At 39.5% G+C, this 23,815-nt stretch overlaps 1 protein-coding gene across 2 annotated transcripts in view; it reads right to left on the bottom strand.

Moving 5' to 3' along the window:
- Positions 1–23,501, bottom strand: part of plagl2 (pleiomorphic adenoma gene-like 2) — a 62,670-nt gene extending 39,169 nt beyond the window's left edge. Inside the window, exons 1-2 of one of the 2 annotated variants that reach the window (XM_050064637.1) lie at positions 23,252–23,501; positions 22,846–22,903 (exon numbers count right to left, since the gene is read on the bottom strand). The gene's annotated coding sequence lies outside the window, so the exon portion shown is untranslated. The remainder of the gene's footprint in view (positions 1–22,845; positions 22,904–23,251) is intronic. The other variant, XM_050064635.1, reaches the window with a different exon arrangement.
- Positions 23,502–23,815: the final 314 nt, after the last annotated feature.

The following is a 23,815-nucleotide window of genomic DNA, read 5'->3' as shown; positions in this document are numbered from 1 at the left end:
GTTGAGCTCAGGAGTTATTCATTAACACATTTTAACACAGCACTTTCCTCCTCCTTTCTTCCAGCCCCCAGAGATAAAAACACACTCTCATTTGAATAACTGGGATGCCAGAGGGTGGTCTTCCACCTCACTACCTCTCCAACACTTTAAATGTGCGTATGTAATGACAGTGTGTGTGTATGTGGTGTGTGTATGAGTGTGGGGGGAATGCGAGAAGCTCTGGTAGAAGCTCTGTGTTTCTCAAAGAAAGGTTTAGGTTTCAGTAGGAGGGTAAAATAGTTAACAGATTGCCCAGCATCCGTACCACAGCTCCTTACTACACACCCACCCTCGGCCCCTCTGTGCTGACTGACACCATCCTGTCAGGACAAAACACACCAACTCAGCCACTCCACATGCAGGGAGGACTCCCCCGCAAGCTACAGGAGCACTAAAGATGAAGCATTGATAAATCAGTTAAAGTATTGATTGGGTTCTTGGTGGCCATGCTGCCATCTAGCTGAGAGTGAAGGGAGATCAAGCAGCCATCTTCACAATCTCACAACAGCAACCACGCAGCAGGTGAACAACTTCAATCCAGGGCTGACTAACTGAAAGATAATAATCTACTAAATCTTCTTGTTTATCTGTGCAGTGGAGTTGCCTGGCTTTAAGAAACTGGTTCAATGTTGCATCAAACATTTATTAATGTCTACATAAGCAGCATCAGGACAAGTGAAAAAAGGGAACATGATTACACTCAAACATTGAGCCCACTAAATCATTTTTGTGAAGTTAACATATCTGTCATACAGTGGTTCTCAGCCAAGGAAAGAATAAGAAAGAAAAATATACCTCTGTTAATACCATGCATATTTATTATGCAGCCAATGGCGTCGTTTTGCATCACTGATGTATTTACTATGAGTACAGATGTAAATGAGACCAGCCACAGTGCATCGTCATTTGCATAAAGTGCTGCTAATTAAAATCTGACACTGTCTGACACGTGCTGTTCATGTCTAGATAGTAACAGAGCGCAAATCAGTTTTACTGCTGCTTAACGTTGGTTGTAGAGATTATGGAACAAGCGTTTAGTCATCCTGCACAGGGGCGTCATAGTGGTGGGACTGATTACCCAGGGCCCTGACGAAAGGAGGGCCCTCAAAAAGCCTGGTATGAAAAGTTTGCTTTTGTTTTGTTTGCAATTTTTTATTTCTAAATTGAGTGCCCCTTAAAGGCACATAATGGTTTAGTCCACACCTGCACTAGGATTCATCTCTTAACGCAGCTAGAGCCGAGTGAGTGACTGCTTATGCTGATGGAGCACCAACTACACTGTCACGTCTTTCCCCGAGAAATGGAAATCGGGGGTTCCAAAAACATAAAAGAATTAAGGTAAGCAAAAAGAAAGAAAGGAAGCTGACAGTACAAATAACTAAATAAATAAAAAACAAAAGGTGAGTGAGAGAGACAAGGGTCAAATAAGGAATGATGGGGGCCAACAGAGACTGCTTATGGATAGGGCCCAGATTTTGGTGCTATGCCCCTGATCCTCTCGTTCACTCACTGTCCCTTCTTGCTATAGTCTGTCCGTCTGTGTGTCTAATAGAGAGTGCAGCAGATTTTAAAACTGCCTTTGCCATATGTACAATTTCAGACAGTTTCCTGCGGCAGTGGTCTGATAAAACAGGTGCAAAGGCAGGGGCGTCACTTTGTGCTTTGTGTTACGTCCTTAACATACAGTTACGTAATTAACATAAAGTTACAGAGGTTAGGTTAAGGAAAAGAAACATGGTGAGGATGTACCTTAAAAGGACTTAAACTTCACACACATTTGAACATGTGACGCCACGGGAAAGTCCCATGCGAAAGTCAGTTTTTTTTGTGACGCGTCCACTTCACCAACCTGCCTCCTTACAAGCACTCAGGACTGGTTCCTTGTTAACTGCTGTCAGCGTATTGGTCACATGATTGCAGCCTGGGATATGTACAAATTTGGGTGCATTGCATTTCTGCTAATATATTCCCCTAAATCCTACACACTAGACCTTTTATGATATCTCTGTTAAGTCAACACACATGTACTCATGGTTTATTCTTCAGTCCTCTTTTGTTTGGGGAAGTAACCTCTGAAAATGTGCATGTGGCACCTACATCACAGAGTCAATGACACATTCATTTATTTTAATTCTGGACTTGTGTGTGGTGTTCATGTTCACAGAGACAGAAAGGATAACTTGGACAAGAAGAAACTGTGTCAAGAATTTGCATACGTTACTGAGTGCATGTTGTTGTATGCCATTTAGCTTATTTTTTTGACCTATGCACACTTGTTTTCTTCTATATTCACAATGCATTGTGTTTTCCTATTGTGCAAATAAACCTTTATCAACGCCCTCTCATCTGTTAGTCAAAATTTCTTGGTGCAAGCTATTTTTCACAATACTTTTAAGAAGATATGATCTTTAAAAAGTGATGGGGACAAAATCAGCCATGTCAACCAGTGGTGGGGACATGTCCCCAGTGTCCCTCGGTGCAGTGGCGTAAGGTAAATAGGCACCTGTGCACACTATTACGACTTGCCCTAAGGTACAGTCATTACTTGTTATGCGCCTAAACTATCTACAGTATAATCTTATCGTCATATGATCAAACTGACACTGAATAACATCAATATTCATATCACCCAGAAATCATCTTCATTTGTGTAGGACAAAAACACCAAAGGAGTAAGGAATTATTCATTTATTGGAATAGTTTTTATACCTAATTTATAGTTTATGTAGAGTAAGCATATATCTTATATTCTATAACATTTTGTCATAAATTGCTACTGGCTATTTTACAAAAAGAAAAGGAAAAACATGACAGAGATTGAGATGGGCATATAAAGCAAATGGCACCACATTTTATTAAATGTGAGTTTTTCTTTGAACACAGGCATATTCTAAGGTGGCAATCTAAATTACTTACAAGGGCCCATTTTCTGCTGAGCTTATATTTATTGTTTATATATAAATATATATATATATATATATATATATTGTATGGACTTCTATTCCCTACTTCTCCCATAGTTTGCGCCTCTAAACAGAAATGAAAATACATATTGCATTAGACCAAACTCACAGTGGTCAGTGGTGTGCTTTTTACCTGCACATAACCTCTGTGCGGCCCTTTAATAAATGAGGACAAAAAGCAATTGGACTGTTTAACGCCTGTAAAAGGGACACAAGCCCTAAATAAATATCATCTTATGTTCTATATTCCTTTTTTCTAATTATTGTTCTTCTTTTTTTCTTGGGAAATATCAATTCGTTTACCTTCTTCAGAGCACAAAATCTGTTCAAACAATCTGAGAAACTGAAACACTCTTTGGGCGAACTGCTAAAAAGTCCAGTTCACACAAAGGCCATAGGCTAGAACTCAGGGTTGTTTGTTAGTTGTTACTTTTTATGGGTCGCAAGCCAAAAATGCAACCAGAAATTTAATTTGGTGAGTTCAAATTTTATTTCTTAAACTTCTAAACTTCAGAAAACTATATTTCTATGAGTTTTTCCCATGTCCCATGTCACCTTGGTGTCCTGAGCACAGTGGATGGACTCACAGAGCCAAGGGCAGTTTGACTTAATAGATATGTACAGACACAAACAGACATACACACACACAACACACACACAGATAGCTGCTACTGAAAGTCACTCGCTGGCAAAATGAGACCATCCAACCAAAGCGGCAGAGTGAAGAGAAGGCCGATGATGCGACCGGATTGGCCAGGCCACACTGAGGCAGGGGAGACAGGAGAGGGGGAGGGAGGGAGGGTGGGGGACAAATAGGGAGGAGAGAGGGGGTTGAGTAGTTGAGGCAGCATCACGTGACCGAGTCCAGCAGAGAGTGTTATAATAGGCCCCCTCTCGGAGTAGAGAGGCAGAGGCTGGATGTGAACCAAAATCCCTCTACCACACACAGGCTGGCCATTGTTGGCTATTCACTGGACTCCATCTCGGGGCACTTTATCATTCAATTAGGACAGCTTTCACACCGCACACCACAGAAAAGAGGCCTTCAATCAAACTGAAAACTTCACACTGGCCCTGGAGGGGACGCAGAAAGGGGACTCGCAGTTGTCACCCCACTTTCATTTTTCCAACTTGTTGTTGTTCACCGAGACTTTGAGCAGAAAGAGAAGGAAAGACAGAGGACAGAGAGAGAAAGAGGGGGAGAGAATAGATGGGGAGATGTGAGGAGGAGAGAGGAGGAAGTCTCTCTGAGTACCATTACATGTTTGGTACAACGTGTGTGTTTATGAAGCTGATGGAATGCATTTGAGTGGGTGAGGGGTTTAATTTGGTAAGTGGTCGCGGGGGAAAGAAAAAGAGGGAGAGAGTGAGGAGAAGGGGGAAAATTCAAAGCTCCGAGAAGAGAATGGCACAGAGAAGTATACTTGAAGGAAATAATGAGAAGGAGAAGTACGCTTGAGAAAAGAGGGGAGATGGGGAAATGTGCTGTGAGGGAGGGTTGGGGAGGAGGGGGCTCAGCAACTGAGACTGAGAAGCAGTGAGGAGCAGGTTGATAAACAGGTTTGAGGAGGAGGAAAAGCAGAGAAGCTAACTGGTACATTTACCTGTGATCAGTGTTAATTTCATTGACGAAAACTATGGCGAAAAGTTTTCGTCAACGACCTTTTTTACATGACGAAAACAAGATGATGACAAGTTAAAAATAATTTAACTAAAAAAAACAAAAAAAAAACCAAGATGAAATCTATGCTTCATTTTCGTTGACGAGATGTAAATGTTAGTGGTGGACTATCGAACATTGAAAGCTGAGATGCTTGGAATTATCTTTAAATGCCACATGAGCGACAGGCTGGTAACCTCCAGTAAATAGTCTGCACCAGAATGTTTCGCTTGCCAGCACAAACACTCACACCGGAGCAGTGCCAGCTGTTGGTGCGAGTTGTGAGCTATAATTCAGCAGTAAATAATCTTGCGTGTCTGTCTGACTGCGGATGGTGGAGCTGCTGGATGGATTTGTGGAGTTTGTCAGTTGTTTCAATAGCTGTTAGCAGTTAGCTCCGCTAGTTAGCCGCTGAACGGCAGCAGAGCAAGCAGTCAATGGCTGCTGGACTTCACAGCTGATTTCTCCAGGACTCAACTCAAATTAGATCCAGATTGTCTCAAGAAGCTTTATGGTTTGATGCTGTTTGACAGGCAGGTAGGAGGCTCAGTTATCTGTGAGTGTAGCTGTGCTGTAAGTTAACAGTCTGAACTCAGATCAGTTTTCTCTGACAGAGATGAAAGTTTAGTTTTAATCACCTACTCTGTGAGAGGACACAAGTTTAAACCTCCAGACTAATAGGGCTGTAGTCTCCTGGTCGACTAGTCGATTATTTGGTCGATATGGTCCAAATGGACCAAATTCTCATTGGTTGAATAATCGGCGTGTTACTTTCATAAGGAGCAAAGTGCTACATCAACAGCTTTCCAGGATTAATCCATTATTTCCTGCAGCGGGGGGAAAGGCTAAATTACCTGTGAAAATGGGGGTGTTTTCAAAACACCCCCGTTGTTGACAGAAAATTGAACTCACCCACCCTCACGCTCAGCGTCGCGGTGACGCAGTCCTCCTGTCTGTTTCTGTATACTGACACCATTTCCCTCAGTGGAAACGAAGCTTGTATTTACTTGTATTTCACAGATAAGAAACAATAAATTGTGAAGACAGTAAGGCCTCCACTAAAATAGCATTTTAAGTCTTATGTGTGATTTATCCTTCAGGGATTTATACTTCAGGATTTATCCTGGCTTCATATGAGCAGAGGAAATGTATTTGTTTGGAAAACGTGTTTAGTATAAGACAGTTGTTTCGTCAGTGAATGTTGTGAGTTGTTATGGAGCCACATTATGCGCCGTTACCTTTGTTGAATGTTGCTGTTGTCCCTGGTTTTATGTGAGACAAGGGAAAGATCGCTAGACGCTAGGCTAATTTATACAATGTAAAATGCCATAGACTTGTGCTAATAACGTTAGCATGTTGTATTGATGGGGGAAATGTGTCCAGATAAAGACAAGTGTTTGTCTGTCAATTCTGCAATTTATAGTGAAGCCAATTTATGTACTTGTGTTTGAAACTGTCTCTATTAAGGCATATTTAATGTGTGTTTTGAATCAACTAAACTTTACAGCACTTAACAGAGTCCTCTACCGCCAACTAGCGTTTTGGAGGTGCAACTGCAGAGTGACGTAGACACACCAGCGCAGAAGTAAAAATAACGTGCAGATTTTTTTCCCACGACTAATCAATTAGTTGAAGATTATGTGTGACTTTAGTCGACCAAGATTTTCTTTGGTTGACTACAGCCCTACAGACTAACATGTTGCAGAAGTTATTTTTCTGCTTCTTAACAGTGAGATCAATACGGCAGAGTTTATAAATGTGTAAAAAATTATTTGTAGTTGTAGAAAAAAATTGTCTAAATAGAATGTTTACACAACATGTCACCTTGATTCTAACGTCTGATACATGAATTAGCCTCACTGGATTAGTTTAAAGATTAAAAAAAAACATACAGACAACACATTAATTAAAAGTAATGACTAAAACATTTTGAATTTTTGTTGACTAAAACTAGACAAAAACTATGAAGGATAAAAATGACTCAAATTTTTGTCTCAAGACTAAGACTAAATCTAAAATAGCTGTCAAAATTAACAGCCTGTGATGTAGTGCATTATTTGACAGTCAACCACATAAAAAGGCACAGACTGTAGATATTTGTATTATTATAGGCTATGTGTATTCATGTATATACACAGTAAATAAATGTTTTATAACACACTGATCAATTGTTCCTTTTTGTTATCAGCTACTGTGCTGTCGATCATTCAGTATAAACACCAGTAACAGATTCTTTAAGGGTGGAGTTTGAATCAAAAATCCTTTAAAGACATCTAAAGTAATATTAAATCGGCTTATCACACATACTAAATCATATCTGCTGAGACTCCATCTGTAATTCTGTTTTCATCATTTGTTATTTTCAGACATCTGAATTAAAATCCAGGTAAATCCAACCTGAGCTGTCCAGCATGACTTGAAACAGGCTGCTCTCCTGCACTTTCCGTATGTTTCCTATGAACAGTGATGCACCACAACTCATATGTAACCCACATAATCATGAGCCAGTAATTTGTGTATAACCCACGTCACCGGGAAGACTGCAATCACATGACCAATGCACTGACATGAGTAAAGAAAGAAGTCGTCCATGAAAGGAGGCAAGTTGGGGTGGTTGATACGTCACAAAGCACAGGACTTTCCCCCAGGAGGCCAGTGCTTGGATCCACGTGATACCAAGTGAACTGTGAGTCACTGTAAGGTACATCGTCACCTAACCACAGTAACTTTTCTTGCCTATACCTAAGATAGGTAACTTAACATTAAGTACCTAACTTTGCGTTAATGATATCAGTAGTGGCGCTAATGCATTAGATATCGTATAAACCGTTAAAAAAAAGTACATTTCATGTATACTAACCCTAAATAATAATATATGCACACTGGGAACACAGCCTTACTGTAATTTAGCAAGACATCCAAAGTTTGTGATACGCATCTCTAAAGGTTAAACTGCAGTATGGCTGGAGCCTGGAGGGCCACTGAGATGTCTGCAGCATAAAAACACTCACAAAAAGGTAACAAGATCTAAAGTCATGATTGTTAATAGTAATTGTGAGCATTTTTACTGTATGTTTTAATAAGCAGGGATCAAGACAGACTTTTGTCAGTCTCCTAAGAGTCTTCTACTTCACCAAACAATCATTATTAAGCATGAACAAAACCAAAATGTAATGTCATCACATTTGAACCATCAGTATACATCAAAGTGTTAACTACAAGAGTAATTTAACTTAATGAGCCTTTTCTGAGTCCATCTTACATCCATGCAGTGTCGGAACATAACATGTGCCCTTTTCTATACGTACTATACCTAAGATAATGTAAGGTACTTGCACTTAACTTGAGTATTTCCATCTTCTGCTGCTGGGAAATATTGTACTTTTTTCTTCACTACATTATTTACGAGCTATAGTTACTATGTAGTTTGCAAATCAAGATGTTACATATCAAACATAATCAGTTTACAAAATGTGATGCATTATTACTGATAAACTACCTAATCAGTACTTAACACCCACCTTGGCCTGTAACAAGATTATGATGCTGCTTTTAACAAATAAATGACACTGATGCTGACTGAGAACATACGTAATAATTTCAATACTTAAATACATTTTGCTGATAATATTTCTGTATTATTACTTTCACTTCTGCACTTTACTTTTTTATGTAAATATGGATGTAATATTTTAAATGCAGGACTTTTATTTATAATGGAATATTTGTACATTGTAGCATTGCTACTCTTAATCAATTAAAAGTTCAGTGTACAGGATTTAGGGGGATGGGTCAGAAATGGTATATAATATTTACACTTATGTTTTCATTAGTTTTTGTTACCTTCGAATGAGCCATTTATATCTACATACGGAGCAGGTCCTCTTTCACGCAGTCCGCCATGATGTTTCTACAGCAGCCTCAATGGACAAACCAAACACTGGTTCTAGGGCCATTCACGTTTCTGCGTTTTTGCGTCTGCCTCTGTAGTTCCCCTACTTGATTGGCACACAGGAAAAGATTTCCCTGCTAGATGCCTCTAAATCCTGCACACCAGACCTTTAAAGCATCTGAATAGTTTTTGCACAAGTGCATCCACTGGAGAGAATCTATTGGTTAACCAACCACGCAGACATGAATGTTGGAATCTCTTCCAAACCAATTATTGGCATTGTACATTTCTGCAAAATACAGATACTTTACATTTGTATGTTTCATATGTTTCATATCAATGTTTCTAAAGTGACCTCATTCTGCTTACACATATAGTTGAACTGACATCATTAACATGAGACAGCAAGACATCAGCGGCATTTCCAGCCGTGATTGTGCCATCAAAACAGTTTTGTTTTTTTTTTAAATCAAGACATAGCAGAGCAGCAAAGGGCCATAAGTTGCATCAAGGACAGGGCCTCTGTACATGGGGCGTTCGCTCCACTGGGTGAGCTAGTGGGCACCGCAAAAATTGGGTATTTTAAGCCCATACAGGATCTTCTCCTAACCATAACCACACGTTAACCACAGCATTGCTGAAACGTAAAAATGTAAAGTTACAACATACCTGCTGACATACGTAACATGTGCATATGCATCATACATATGTCACATATGCATGATTTGAAGAAACGTACAATGGCAACAATTATTCTGGCGATTGCCTCTGCATGTATTTGCATGTAGAGGCTGAGTTCTACAAGTCATCAGTGTGAATGAAACTTTTCTTTACACTTCAACTGAAAGGCACACAGACCATTTAGGTAACTGATGAGGCTACATACCCTTCTCCTTTTGTCTGTCCTCACATTACTTGGGTCATTTCTTCTCAAAGACAAATCTCAGGTGGCAGTCTTTCAATCAATCAATAGGCCACATTAAACAACTCATTTCTTTTAGCTCATGCTTATATATTATGAGTAACTCCCCATCTTTCTAGATACATCTCAGTCAGTGAACACTCACTGGAGCTGTGGAGAAATTTCTTTTGTCTACCAAGGGAGTTGGAGGTTTAGCTTGGCATTATTTAGTGAGTAGGGGATTGTTGAGCAGGGCGGGGTGGTGGAGCCGTTATTAAAAATCACTTCAGAGGAAGGAAGAGGGGATGTGTCATCAGACACTGTGGCTACATTCTACTTTTTCCCACTTTTTCCCTGCTCCCTTCTTAACTCGCTCCTGAGTATGAATCAGGAGCAGCAATCATCTGTCACTACTACCGTAGCTGTATGGGTGTGTGAGAGCAAGTGCGTGAGTCAAGAGTTATTCTCTCGCTCTCTCGCTCTCCGCATGTATCGGGTTTCGTCCCATTCGCTGACTCACTAATCGGCATCTCTCGACTGGGCTAAACAGACCGGGTCCATATTCCAGATATTACTGTACTGCTTACACACACACATAACTCTGTGCTGAGTCACGTGTTGAATCTCAACAACACTTTGGCATGCATCTGTCCCTTCTCTGCATGTGCATACTAGACTGTCTAGTATTGATGCATTCCTCGGTTACAGCGCATGATACCAGTGCACCACAATACTTCCGCTCTGGCTCTGATGGCAGCTTACCATGTGAACAGATAATAATGATAATAAGAACGCTAATAATCATGTACACAGTTATTTTTTTCAGATTGGGTCTGCTTTAGATGTTTTCCTGCCCAGTTTTGGTAAATTTCTTCTAAATATGAAATCATAACACTGCTGCCAAAAATTAGAACTGAACATATTTTGGACAAACTTGTGATGAAAGGGAATGAAAAGATTTGAATTAAAGCAACAGGTTATCTCTGTGGGTGAGGTTCTGCCCTTTTCCATGAATACATCTCTGTCCACTGGTGAGTACTGATTAATGACTCACCAGAATTAGAAGAAAAGTCGATAAATTGTCACCTGCTCAGCTCAGGGTATGAAATTAACAAAATATTTTGGGGGCAATTTTGGCCCCCACGGTCTAAAAAATGGGGGCATTTTCAAAATGTTTGGGGGCCATCAAAAAATTGTAATTATGTTCTAACAATAAGCACATGAAAAGCAAAACCAACTAAGATAGTGTCTTCACTCTTCAGTAGAAACCACTATAAATGAAATAAATAATGGGTTACATAAAGTTATGGTTGCAAAATCACCCAGATTTCCTATAATTCAACCAGTTTAAATGTGATGATTTAACCATTAATCTACTGATAGCAGTACTAATGTTTCACCACATTACAGTTACTTTTACTGTTAAAAAGGCCAAATTACTATAAATTCCTTAGATGCAATCCTGGAAGTAAGTTAATTTAAAATTTAACATTCATTCTACCTTAATTTTTCATTGTGTAGACACAGATCACCCAAGAAATGGTTAATTTATACTTATGGTACGGCAAAGCCCCCTCCCCTTCTCTGTCAGATTACTCTCACATAATCAGTGCAATCTCGTTGATTATGTCTGGAAAATGAGTTGTAGACGTGACGGTAAATTAATTTAATGAAAATAAAATTATACTTTAATGTCAAATTGTAATACTGTTAAAAATATAAATACATATAGTTGTTTCGAAAACTTGGGGGCAATTTTGGCCCCCGGAACATGGCTTTTGGGGACATTCTTAGATAAATTGTGGGCCAAATGGCCCGTGGCCCTTGCTAATTTCTGACACTGGCTCAGCTCCAAATGTCAGTAAGACTTACCTACAGGTATTTATTTTTAAGTGTATAAAATGTATAATGACATATTTTGTTTACATATTAATAAAGTTATGCATAAATTGCTTTTTGGCAACTGCAAAAACATTTTTATTTTATCTAATTAGCAATTAAATGATGGAAAAGTAAATCCTCATATTTGAGAAGTTGTAACCACCAAATCAAGGCTTATCTTATTTGGATGACTGTATTCAGCAATTAATTGATTTTTTTCAACAAGTAATTTTCTCCTATTCTGTTGATTTTAAATATAACAGTGACAAACACTCTTTGGCATTGTCAAAGTTTTCCCTTTGCCTAACACCATTAGAGCTAAAATTGTTGATTCATCCGTTGTCAGAAAATTAATCGTTTATTATTATCTGAAGAAAAAACACCAAAACTTACTGGTTGCAGCGTCTTAAGTGATTTAATTTTTTATAATAATAAACTGAATATCTGTGGGCTTTGTTCAGACAAAAAATAATAATTTGAATATTTCAACTTAGGTTCTGGGAAACTTGTGAAGGGTGTTTGTTTTTTGCTATTTTCTGACATTGCATAAATATACCCTTTATCATTAATTAAGGAAAATAATTAGCAGATTAATTGAGAACGAAAACAATTGTTGGTCGCAGCCGTAGCCACCATTAAGTCGCTCTGACCATGTTTCATTTGAGTCAGTCAAAGTCTCTGTATGACAGGCTCCTCATTGGCTGCTTCTTAAACTGGCTCCTACACAAAGCAGTGGCATCAAAATACCCATCCACAATTTAAAGTACATAAAGTACACTACAAAATGCTCTTTGATAAAAGGAATTCTGTTAGAGTTTATGACGAAGTATGGGCATTTTCTTCACATAAGGAAAACATATCACTGTAAGAGTATGGCAGTTATACAGCCGCTCACCACCCAGATCAGCAGAGGTGAGGGTAAAAAAATCGATACAGCATAGTATCCCAATATTTTTGTGTGCCGATATCATATCGTCAGACAGTGCCAAGTATAGATTTTTTTTGTTATATAAATTATTGGTATTACAAATACAAATGAAATTTTCAGTAGCCTACTAGAATAATATAATCAATTGCTTTTTCAGTCCACTAGCTACATTTTGCTGCTGCTGCAAAAAAAAAGGCCGAAGTGACATAAACAGACTGAAAACTTTATCTTATCAGATAAAACACATTTCCTTTGAGGACATAATTAAGAGTTAAAAAAAAGGTAATAAATCGCAACATATTTTATCGCAATACCCAGCATATCATATCATATCTAAAATCGCAATAATATTGTATCATATTGTTACATTCCGATATTGTTATATCATACCATGGATCCTCTGCTGATTCCCACCCCTAATAAAGACATACACAATATATAGAAGATAAAAACGCACACAAAGCTAAAACAATAAAAGATTGAAGGCTCAAGAACCATATGTGGAATTAGTGATGATTGCTTACATAAACTATAGCTCAAACAGTCAGTCAATCAATTACCTGACAGAAAATAAATAAATGGTTTTAATACTTCATCATTCAATGACGTTGTGTGTTTTTTACTGTAGTCTATTTTGTGATCTTTTTTAACCAACGTAACGCATCTTTGAGTACCTTGAAAAGCACTCTATAAATAAAATGTATTATTATTATTATCATTATTATTATTATTGTTATTATTATCATTAATATTAAGAAGTCAAGCAAATATGACAAATAGCCTATTAAGCTGGCTCCAGCTGTAACATTGTGAGGATTTACTGCCTTCAATTGATTTAAAAAATTTATATCAATCCACAGTGAGCCCTCAGTTCAACAGACTGCAACATCAGTCATCAGCAACTATATTTTAATGCTCTTTCTGTGGACAGATCCATCAAGCATGCACAGCAGCACATGCTGTGAGAAGAGGAGTCTTTAAATGCTACATCTGTAATAGCCATGAAGATGTCAGCCTATTGGTCAAGGTATGTATCCAATCCAGCGTGATGGCAGGCCAGCAAAGCAGCAGGTCATGTTTTATTTGGTGGGTCTGCAGATAGCGGCCTACCAGCTAGAACAGTGCTGCTCTATACTAATCCTTAAATGGCTCGGGTAAATTTAACATGCCAAACAGCTCTGACAGTCAGTTCAAGCAGAAAGTCCATTTCAAAATGTCTAAATTTATCCCACCTTTGAAACAAGTTCATTTGAAGGATCTCCATTGTTCAGAGTGATTTATGTGGACAGGAGGTCGATATGACAGTAACAAACACATTTCCCAGTCCAGTAAATGACAGAGTTTATAGCTATACATATATATATATATACATACATATATATATATATATATGTATATACATAAAACTCATAAAAGCAGGATATATTGTTTTACATTGAACTTTATCAAATTGACTTTCTATACCAATAAGTCTGCAAATTGCTCCACATTTCCCCTCTGTTCTTTAGTGTGTAACTATTACTGAGGTACAGACTGAACATTCATTCACCGCGCTTGACAAAATAATCTAAACACAGTCCATTTAGTAGTAGATGGAGCTCTCGATCTAATAACACAATCATCAAATGTTGTTTGCCCACTTGTCATGGAATTCACCTCAGTCCTGTTGAGCTGAGGGATTCCTCCACATGTTGAAGCAGGGTGCATGGGGCTGTAGTAAGAGGGGTACAGCATATACAAAAACTTTGGAGGATGGTCGTTTTTGTTTTTTTGTTATTGTAGGATTACAGATTACGTTAAAAGAAAGGACTAGCACAGCTACTGTGTAACAGCTGGTGTTTCCCCACTGTGTCAAGGATGCCACTATATCAGAGTTTAGGGTAAAGTTAGTGATTCTGTCCTGCTCTTTACCAAAGATAGTGTTATGTTTGTCACACACACACATCTTCATCCTAAGAGCCCTTTTTGCTTTAATGCTAAAAGTGAAAATCTAACTCCTGTCTTCTTGTCTAAGTATGTAAGACAAGCAATCAAATCCCAGGTTTTCATGGGTGGGTACTCTTCTATTCACAGACATTTCAAATCAATATGTGGCTGGCAATGTTGATATTGCCATAAATAAATGAATGTGTGACTATGAAAATGGAAAACCCTCGGTTTAGTGTAGATTCACCATAGTCACTCAATAACACAAACAAACAAAGTGATCAAGGCTGCTGCAGACCAGCAACTCCCATGTGCCGTGAGGTAAAATGAATGTTTTGACGTCTGGTGGCAAAGAGAGGATATCTGCATATAATGGCCTCAGTTCTGCATCAGAAAGGGCTGTCTGACAATTCTACATATAACAGACATTTAAACTGATAATGATAACAAGCCTTTTTAGGGACCATCATTTTATTCTAGGTATTTTTACTCGTGAATTTGTTTGAAAATTTATAGTTTTAATGATGTATCAATACATGTTTATTTTATCGAATGTTAATCATAATATAATGAATTTTGAGAATTTCAGAGGGCACAAAAGCTCATTTGGCCAGGCATTCCCCCTAATGTCTCCCGTGCCATCAACAGTGCTTATCATATTTTCCATTTCCAACAAAATTTGTGCATGTACACAGGTTTTTTAAACACAGGTGAACCCAGTAGACCACAGCTGTGTACACGGATCTGCAGCAGATGAGTATGCCTTTCTGTGTGTGTGTGTGTGTGTGTGTGTGTGTGTCACATTTGACCACCATCAGGCTGGAAAACAGGTTAGTAAATAGTAAAAAACAGCATGGAGGCCTGTCAAAACTTTTTGGTCATTACACCTTATTATATATCTCTTACTGGAGCAGACGGTATTTTGTGGCGGCGTGTCATTCAATCTCGCAGGTTAAGGGGTTAAAATTAGTGTGTTCGCCTAGGTGTTGTCTTTCCATCAATGCCGATCAGAGCTGGAGCTGAGAAATGCCCGTGACTACTGCAGAGTAATTTGACCCGAGTATGAATGCCGATTGTAACCTTTCCCATTCCATTAAAAAGCCAGATGTTAGCCGGTGTTGGTGGCTTTTTTGTGCTGATAAAATCTGCCAGTGACAGTTGTCACTTCAGCCGGCTAGAAATAAGTGGCCAGATTTTGTTTACCACGATGTAAAATCAAAACTTAGAAACATTTAGAGTGTAACTCTGCCACTGTTATCAAAGTGAACTGCATATGCCGTGCGATAACAAACAGACTACCTGACAATAGTCTGGTAACTAAAGGGGGACAGGATTTAGTGAATGCTCCGTCGAGATGTTTCTTTGGTCAAGAATGCATTTCCAATCTTAACTCTTAAACCAAGATGAACCAGAGGTCTTGCTCAGAGAAATACCAACACTTACAATTCCATGACAGCTGAGTAAACTCCGTAGTGTGAAATGCTGAAAAGCTCCACAACAGCCATCGAATGCTGTCACAGTGAGACTGTTATGTCACTTGCTGAGGTATATTACAGTGGATCAGCAAGCTGAGGTGTATGCTGCACGTTTGCAACACATGTAATTAAATCCTCCACGTGACCTTTCTGACAGGACAACCCTTCTGCCCCCCTGTCTTCTCACCTCACTAAACTCAACCCAAAAAATCCAAAATGCTGTAAAAATATCACCAAATTTATCGAAGTTATTTTTGTTTCCTGCTGGTGTTCATTTGCAGCAGTCCCTCAGTGACTTAATCTGCAGTGGATCATCTTTGAAACCAACAGACTTCCCTCTATTCCCAAGTCAGTCAGTGCCTAAGGTTAAGTACAAGTCTATCAGTGTCTGAGAGACGACCCCCTAAACCAACGCTGTGTTTACTGCAGAGAGAGAAAAGCCTATTAATAAATCTGTTGCAGACAGCCTGGCGGAAGTGGCCTGGGGGCTGTAAACTCAGTCTGGGACAGAAGGATGGATGAAGGGCAAAACAGAGAGGGATGGATGGACAGAGTGCGAGAGTGAAAAGGGGGATGAAGAAAGAGAGAAGAAAAGAGAGGACGGAAAGAAATTAAGATACATGGAAACGGAGCTGGGAAGGAGGAGGGGAGGGAGGGAAAAGAGGGTGTGTGTGTGTGTGTGTGTTACTGTGTGTGTGTGTTATGTGGTGTAAACCATGGGTGCTGGTTGATGGATGGATCTAGGTTCTGAAAAGCCACAGCTGCCCCGCTCTTCCTAGAAAAGGATCCACAAGGAAAAATGGCAGTATGTGGTTCAAGCATCTAGCATCCTCTTACTATTTCTGACCGGCATACTGCAGGACCCGTCAGAATGTGCGCCGGTCCAAAAAGCCTCTGAGAGAGTGTGAGTAAATGAGAGCATGTGTGCCTGTATTATTAACTTTGTGCCGATGCATAATAAAAATGAAAATGTATTTTTTTAACTTTAATTAGCCTTGTAAATATCTGTGTGTATGCTGCACTGCACATTCATATGCCTGTTTTCAATCAGTCTATTACACAGCAAAGCATCATTCTTCTCTCTGTCATGACTGCCAGCTATATGTAGTAAATGTATGTAGTGCTGTGCTTACTATGAAGAGTCTAAAGAGTGATGTTTGTGCTTGCTTTTGCCCACCATAGACTTTATCCCAACTGAAAACCCTGTTAATTTAATGTGAAATAATGATGTGAAAATGTACATGAGTGTGTTTTATAAAACAGTACAGTGTTAATCTTCCATGTAAAAGTTGGAATCAAAAACAGTTGCCTTTGTGGTATTAAAGAGCTGCTGAGTCAGATGACTGTCATTTTCACTTTATGGAATCAGAGTACATTACATACATCAGGGCCGCCCATAAGGGGGAAAGCTTTCTGGGGCCCGGTCGCTGGAGGATATGTTGCATTGCAGGGAAAAACAAAGCACCACAGCCAGGAGACCTGCCACATGACCTGAGATATTTATTAAAATATACTTGGAGATAAGTCACATACATGCATGGGTATGAGTGAGAGGCCGTACACATACACATACGCGTTTTCTTTGTTTTCAAAGTAGGTGCGCGGCAAGCATGCTAAAACGCAACAATGATGATGTTGCAGCATGCATTCATTACCAAGCACATATTTTTCAGGGCTACGGTTGCACGTCATGTGACAAGGACCAACCAATCACAGCTGGCAGATATCTTTCCCTTCTTCCATAAATATCAGTCCGTGCTAAATACAGAGAAGAAGTTGATCATTTCAGTGCAGGGCTACCCAGAGCTTTACATCTCTACCATAGACAATAATTTAGACCTAGTACACACTTACAAAACAGCACCTGGAAGAAGATTCACTCTGCCCTCAGGATTTCTAGTAAGTAGGCTGTGATATGGTGCTGCTTATAATCGCTTAACAGCCTCAGATGCAACCTGCCTCCGTGCCATTAAAAAGCATTTTCCAGGCAGTTAAAGATGCGGCATGTGTACGGCCCCTAAGGACCTATTGGCTGCACCTTTTCAGGGTCCTAACCATTTCTATGGGCTTGACGATATGATTTCTGTCTGATACTGTCATGTTGTTTCTGGCTTTCGGAGGGAGATTGAAAAATGTGTGATGCTGTAAAGCTGTGTTTTAACCAGAATTTTTCTCTGTGACAGAGAGACAAACAGTTATGTTATCAATCTGATGATTTTGTTAGAGAAAACAATTTATTTTCTACGTGTGGATTCTTTCCATATAATAATGAAATTAATTTGTATAAGTAAGATCAGGCGTTTCCGTTTGTTTAGTTTTTCTTATTATTATATGCACTAATATTTGTTATTTATTTAGGTTGTTAAACCTGCTGATAAATGTTGTGATAATATGCCCTGTTTATGTTTATTAAGATGTATCGGTTGGATTTGGTATGTTGGTCTGTTTCAGAGTAACTTTGGTATTGTGTGTGTTCCATGCTTGTTATTTTTGGTAATAAATAAAATAAACTGTTGCCATTCATTTCCTGTCTTCCTCTGTACAATTTTAGCCCTTGAAGAAAGCCTCTTTAACTTTAACACTCTGACATCAATAACAAGCTGATGATTCATTTCAAAATTTATTAAAAGCTCAAGTAGAGAAGAGTCATTAGCTGACAACAAATCTTGACTCAACGCCCTCACACTAGGTTTCTCCTGCGCCTGAAACTGAAACTGACAACTGAGCAAAATCAAGCCGCTGATGAAGACCATGAAATGCGGTTCAAAAAGCCAATACTGTGAGCAGACAGTAAGTTAAACACATCTGGTCAAATTACCATTTCCACAGCCATGACTGAAATCAGCAAACTGACAAAGTAATGTCACTAACAGAGCAATATGTATTAAAGTTTACTGAGCTTTGCTAACATTAGCCACCATACTGGTGATATCACCACATATGACTATAGCAGCAAATTCCCTAGCTATATGGTAAATGCTAAAACTCAGTGTCACACTGGCAGAAGAAGAACTGAGAAGTCAGCAATTTGATTCACACATAAATATCTGTGTAAAGCTTGCTAACGTTAGCTAACATATTTTCAATCCAGGGCTGGGCAATATATCAATAATAAACTGATAAAGTGATATTAGACTAGATATCGTCTTAGATTTGGGATATAACACTTGCTGTCTTTTCCTGGTTTTAAAGGCTGCATTACAATAAATTGTTGTCATTCTCTGAACTTACCAGACTGCTCTAGATGTTTTATTATTTGCCTTCACTCACTTAGTCATTATATCCACTTACTGATGATTTTTTTATCAAAATCTTATTCTGTAATTACTTTATGAAAGCACCAATAGTCAACCCCACAATATTGTCACAATATCAATATCAAGGTATTTGGTAAATATTATCATAATATTTGATTTTCTCCGTATCACTCAGCCCTATGTCAATCTAACAAACTTTCTGGCAGCACAGTATAAAAAAAGACTGAGAAAACTGACACTACTTCAGTTACAAATGATCCATCGTTTTTAGCACTTATGCAGCCTCTAACTTTTAAAACTGTTACAAATAGCTTGAACTAAAAGTCTATGCTGCAGGGGTGATAAACATCCACACAAACTAGGAAACTCTACCATGTAAAAAACACAGTTTAACATACCCAGATATGATGGAGCAGGGCTCGGTATTTTAAATATTTCAGCACCCCAGTTTCAGTACTCCTGAGGGATATTAACAATTTTTCTATAAAAACAACAATAAAAAAATCCTTTTTATTCAAATGTTAAAAAAGAGGCTGTGCAATAACTTCAAATACAGTCTGGGAGTAGCAGAATTATGATTAAAATCAGTAACTATCTGATTAAAGGATGAGTAAACAAGACTATGACTGTCTTCCATACAGTGTCTCTCTCCTCCTCTCCAGCCTCTCTCAAGTGACCTGAATGACCAGCAGCTACTGTGTGGAACCTCAAACATCACAAACATCACATCTGATGACACTGAACACACATGCATGTAAACACATCTATATGTGAGTACACACAAAAAGTGCAAATACCCAAACTGCACCCCTTACATACACACACACACACACACACACACACACACACACACACTTCTTCTGCAATGCCCCATGTTGTGTTCCAGCTCTATGGCTCCCTTTTTTTTCTCCCGCTTTTCTGAGAAAATAATAAATAGTACAATCTCATTGCAGCCCCCTCAGTGAAAAACATCCATTCTAGCATGAACCCAGTGTCCCTTGTTCCTTCAGCCATCTCCTCTGCACCCCCACCCACCCCATCCCTGCCTCTAGAAGGTGAAGAAGTACAAAGAAAGGGATCAGAGCTTTTCCGATTCTTCCCTGGTTATTAACTACCATTTGTCCCCTCAGAGGGCTGTCCCTCCCATTAACCCAACTGATGCTCTTTTCTCATGGAAATCAGCCTGCTGTTGCTGCCGCCGCCACCGTCTCTGCCGCCACTGCCACCGCTGCCGCTGCCCGCAGAGGCGCAAGGAATTGTGGGAGATTTTCAGAGGAGAAGACCTCCCTCCACCAGCTCAAAAACAGCTCCCTCTCTCTCTCTCGCAAACACATGAGCTCAGGCGCATGTGCACGCGCACGTCTAACATCTACCGTCTCACAAACAGGCATGTGTGCGAGCTCTCACAGGCAAACACATTCACTCAATCACAAAGGCAAACATGAAACGTGCTGCCTCCAACCACAGGGGCATGGAAGTAATGTAAGGCAATGCATGGAAGTTAATGAGAAGAAGCTGGCTCAATGGACCCGGCAGAAAACAGTTTGGAGAGCAGAGCAGCTAAGAATGCTTGGGCACCAGAGGAGCACAAATCATCAGGAGTCTGTGACTGTGAGAAAACATATTTAGAAATAGGAGGGAGGTTTTTTGATTTTAATTCTGCACATTATCACTAACAGATAAAGAAGAAACATGAAAAATGCAAGTTTGCCAGCTGTTTCCTGAACTGCAAGCAATTTTGTACAACTTTCCTGGCTTACAACTTTTATCATGTTTCATTAATAACTGTTCCTTAACTATATTTTTCACCTCTGATCTTTTAAGGTTTGATGAAACTATTAATACCAATTAAACAAGCTTTGTGTCACTGCATCTAAAAACAGGTGCATCACAATACCAAGAACCTCACTCAATGTTCCGAATGTTTGAGAAATCTCTGGAGGAAATGAAATCTGTTAAAGGCCATGGAGCGGATCCATCACTAACAGGGTTGTTATAGTGAGAGAGTAGCAAACATCAACACATGGGTCTCAACTTGCACTGGGACTGGCAGCAACAAAGGCATTGTCTCGTGACAAACTCACTTCCATTTCCTTATTATGTAGCTGGAGGCCTCGGTGGAGCATGTTCGTCTCTTGAAGTGGAGAGAAAAAACTAAACTCACTCGATTACTGATCTGCAACTGTGGCATCAATCTTTTTGCACCACTGAGGGACTTTTACAGCTTTTAGAACCCTATATAGGCTACTCAGGTAAATCAGGGTGATCACAATAACTTATTGTGTTTTTATAGAGCGTTGTTCAAACCAGGCAGAAATTTTCTTTACATTCTGCACCCAAAATCTTAAATTATTACCTTAAATGAATGACAAGCAAATAATGATGTTGCAGAAGGGTATCTGAGCCATTAGAAACCTATCGGGCCAGTGAGGGTTGATTCAAGTGCTGAAGCACCAGTCAATCGACAGAACAAAAACTTGCAGTTATTCTGAAAACTCCTGATAGCTTGTCATTTTTGACAACTTGCTGTTTTTGTTTTTTTGTTGTTTTTTTTGTCTTATGCAATAGTAATTTAATAATTTGGGGGCTTTTGATCTGTCAAATGGACAAACCAACTTATGTGAAGACCTCAACTTGGGCCTCAGGAACCTGGGGTCTCATTTATGAACACTGCATATGCACAAAACACAGCCTAAAAGAGGCGTGCACCACTTCCCGCACAAAAGCTGCGGTGTGTAGAAACAGACTTGATGGGAGAAACGTTGACCCATGCTTATGAACATTTTGGAGACAGTAAACTGCCGATGCAGATGGTGAGGTGGAAGCCTGATTATAGGAAGTGTTGAATATTTTTTGGCGCAAACCATTTTTGGCTTTTGTTTGTATGTATTTTCTCAGTATTGATCTTATGTATTGTTTTATAAATGAGACCCCTGAAATTGGTATTTTTCACTTTTTTGACACTTAAATTGATAAATAGAGGAAATAACCAGCAGACTAAGACTGAAAATAATCATCAGCCCTCTGGAGTCTCCCCTGTATATCTGTGGAGATCTGCAAACATGTGCAACTCCTGTACATCCACAGGATGCCTGCTGGTAACTTAAAGCTGATGTAATGAAAACACCTAAATATCACAAAGTGCAATTATAGTGCAAGTTCTGTGTTCAATTGGAAAAGCAACAACAGTGATCTTGTATTAAATGATATGTTACAGCAGTGACAAAAACAGCTCAACAATAATGTAAATAATATGGTGAAAGCATGCACAAACAGCACAACGCAAACACTGCACCTCATTATTGTAGCAGAACTTTTTCAACACTAGTTTTTGCTTATTTCCACCCTCCTGACTGACGATATACGTGTAGCAAGTAGAAGCCTGCAGCCAAGTCAGCTATCAATAACATGTGCATAAACGGGAACCCCCACATTCTGACCCCCAACCCCCCTTTGGTAGGGTCTTGGTTGTTATTTACCCGCTTCCAAGGAAAAGCACACTCTCTCTCTCTCTCTCACTCTCTCTCTCTCTCTCTCTCTCTCTCTCTCTCTCTCTCTCTTTCTCTCTCTCTCTCTCTTTCACAGACACGCGCGCGCGCACGCGCAGGCAAGAGACACAAAACATCCGATCAGCGACAAACATGTCACCAGCCATGTAGATAACCCAGCGGAGGGGCCAAATATACATTCAGTCAGCAACAATGGCTTGAAGGTTTAAGGGGACGCTTCAAAATCAGACATATAAGTCCTAATGTAGAGAACGGAACAGTATGATGTACACAGAGCCAACAGCTTCCACATTACAGCAACTTTTTCCTCCCCTCGCAAACTAACACACGCCATGGGACGTTCACCCATATCTCCCTCTCCTCTGCAGCGGCATGCCACACTTGATAAAGATTCGGAAATTGCTTAAAACTTACCAGATCGCCGAAAACATGAAGAAGAAGAAGAACATCAGACGTCAACAGCGAGGGGCCGCTGGACAAAGTGCACCGTGTTAAACAACTTCACAGATTCGCATTTGCAACATATTTATCGAGCAAAAGAGCCTCGAGGGGCAGAGAAGGCGATCGCGTAATTAAAAATTAAATACCCAGATCGTTCCATGCTGCCACCAAAAAAATAAGCAAAATTACGCAAAGTCCGATTACGCGATAGTAACAACACATTCATAACAATTCAAGTGTGGCGCACGTCGATGTGTCAGTCAGTGTGAGTGAGAGTTGATCTAAAGTTGGTAAAGTTGTTTCAAAAGCACACATGCACACATCAGGACGTGCAGCCACATTATGAGGTCTTAGTGAAAAAAACCAGCAGTTTACCCACCAAAAAGTTTCCAGCACCGCATTAGTCAATCTCACATGGAGCCCCGGTAACCTTCCATCTCGGACCGGACCAGACACCCACCGTGGGAGAGCCCACGCCACCGCTCCCCGCTCTTTTCTCCCCTCGATCTGTTGTTTGCTTATTTTTTCCGATTTTTTTCAATAATTTTTCAATATTCGGGGCCTGAGAGTGAGTCTGGCTCCCCTCAGGCTGCAGCGGAGTTATGGGGCGGTAAGCATTGTGGGAGTGTGACGTCAGGCCACTTTCACAAACTTTTTTTTTTTTTTTTTTTTTTTTTTTTCAAGCAGGGACAGTTTACTGGTTTTTCAGCAGCCAGTCATCCCAGTAACAAGTTATTGATTCTGTGAATACACCTGCAGCCCAACTTATTCATTCTTTAGATTCGGTTTATGAAGAAACATGCATGTTTTTAGAACAGTTTAAATCATAATTCACTATAACGAAGCCGTGGTTTGACAGATTAACAGTTAATGTGTGAATACATTTCGTATTGTCACTATAGCCAACAAAAAACGTTTAAAGCAGCGTTTTTGATCATATTTA

The sequence above is a fragment of the Epinephelus moara genome, chromosome 16 (genome assembly GCF_006386435.1).
Source record: "Epinephelus moara isolate mb chromosome 16, YSFRI_EMoa_1.0, whole genome shotgun sequence".
NCBI lineage: Eukaryota > Metazoa > Chordata > Actinopteri > Perciformes > Serranidae > Epinephelus > Epinephelus moara.
This window is presented reverse-complemented; position numbering and strand designations above follow the sequence as displayed.